Source organism: Fopius arisanus, unplaced genomic scaffold (genome assembly GCF_000806365.1).
Source record: "Fopius arisanus strain USDA-PBARC FA_bdor unplaced genomic scaffold, ASM80636v1 scaffold00102, whole genome shotgun sequence".
NCBI classification, from domain to species: domain Eukaryota; kingdom Metazoa; phylum Arthropoda; class Insecta; order Hymenoptera; family Braconidae; genus Fopius; species Fopius arisanus.
Genome location: NW_011887841.1, coordinates 272324 through 274419, shown reverse-complemented (window position 1 = coordinate 274419; position 2096 = coordinate 272324). Strand labels below are relative to the sequence as shown.

The 2096-nt window shown below is 36.1% G+C and overlaps 1 protein-coding gene across 1 annotated transcript in view; it reads right to left on the bottom strand.

Moving 5' to 3' along the window:
* LOC105271108 (uncharacterized) overlaps nt 1-2096 on the bottom strand; it is a gene marked incomplete in the record, with an annotated part of 19949 nt that overhangs the window by 11873 nt on the left and 5980 nt on the right.

Here is a 2096-nt window from a genome sequence, read left to right as displayed (position 1 = left end):
GGAAAATTCGAAATTTAATGAGCGCTTTTGATTCAGTTTAAATTCAAACTATTGAGCGTTTAATATTAATTTAATATTAACTGTTCTGAAATTATGAAATTATGATAAAAGAGGTTCATAATTCTCAAAATTGCATTCTCCCAATTATCTGATGCATCTTCCTCATAAAATGCTCTCCACATTTATTATATCCGAATCAAATCCGATTGATATCAAAATATTTTCTAATCTTACAACCAGGGATTGAGACCTAGTCTCCGAAATAGTGAATAATAAAGAAATTCCGGGAGTTCGAAAAATCGTTCGCGTCGAAATTCCAAATGTCAGGGGAAAGCGGTCTAACGTGAAAAATAGTAAAAGTGCGTGGGTGTCCTCGAATGTACTCTACATCATATGATATATTCAAGCGCAAATTCTCGTGACCCTTGAAATCGTTCCATTTTTATTGAGGAGTTGATGGATTTGTCGAATAGTTTTATTCGAGTTTTCCATTTCGTCTTTGATTCGCTGTTGTAGCCAGAATAATTTTACTCGACAGGTGGAATACGGATATATTTCAAGGGGAAGGAAAATTACTCGCCCACGTATCGTCATGCCGACGTCACCCTCTCACCCTATTCACCCTCAATCACTGATGGACGTCGTGGATTTCTCCGATAAATCCACTCAGCCCTATCATCGTTTTTCCACTAACTCTCAACTGCGTCGTTGGTTACCAAGGTTTTTTTTGGCTTTGTCAGGGCACATCGATGAATTATCACTCGCTTTATCGGGTATTTTAGCCCAGAGCTTAGAATTCTCCCGATATTGTTATTACTTCGGGAAGATTGACGCATTTTTACCCAAATAAAACTCCCAAACGATCCATTTGTCAAGTGCCTTTCTGGAGATAAAATCCTCTTGGCTTCATCTAGATGGAATTCATTTTTATTTGACAACTTTTTTGTGGGGAGTCAGCGATTGGGGGAATTTAACTGCCATTTTATTCCAATGATTTTTAAGGCGCACTATTTCATCGAAATTTCGGTTACAGAATTATTGGAAATGATTTTTTTATGAAATCTCGAATTTTTTTTTGTATTTTGTATTTTTTTCGTTGGAAATTCAGAAATTAATTTCAATGAATTGAAAAAGAGAAATTATTATTTCTCGAATTTCCAGTGCATTGTGGACTTAAAGATTGGGAATTATCAAAATAGTAATGAGGAATTCTATCGAAATTTCCTGTCACTTTTTCATTATTAAAAATTTCAAACTTTGAACTGAAACTTTTAAATGTAATTTCCTAACGGTGTAATGTGAGTGTAATCATTAAATCCGATTTAGTGTGCCATAAAAATGAAATAAAATTCCAATTTTTTGAGTTGAAAATGAGAATTCTCTCAGTTACTTCAGTTGTCACGTACTTGACGTCATAAATCCAAAAAACTCGTAGCATTTAATGATGCAAACGGAAATTCACGTAATGAAAAAAGAGCTTTGATAAAAATTGTTCATTCCACTTGAACGGATCCGTCTCGTATATCAGAGAAAGGATATTATATTCCTGGGATATTTTGCTGTTGTAACCTGAGAGGTTGACATGTTTATCCACGTGGCAGGTTTTCAACAAGTTTTTACGGCAATTCGAGCTAGATAACACGAATGCGAGTGAAAAGATGTTGAACACGCGTCAAGGTTTTTGCTATAGTTGATCAGGGATTTAATTTCCCAGGGGGTATTTTGTTGTGACTCAAGAGGATGACATGTTTTCTATAGGTAATAATGACACCGGTAATGGCTATTTATTCCGTGAAATTGAATTGCCCGAATTGAGTCGTCAGCGGATTTGTTTGTACGCATGTATGGCCTCGCCTGAGGTATTTCTAACCGTTGGTGTGTACACGTATCCGACCTTTTCTGAATAAACACCCACGTCTAAACGTAAAATGTAGTTTTCCAGTTTAGTTCCAGTGGGTGGGTTGCATCAACACATTTGAATCACGTGGGTGACTCGAATGTGATTCCGGTGGTGGTGGAACTAGTAGCGTTTCATTCAAGTGGTTACCAGGAAATGAGTAACTATTTTACTGTGAGAAGATTTAACGAAAAATCAC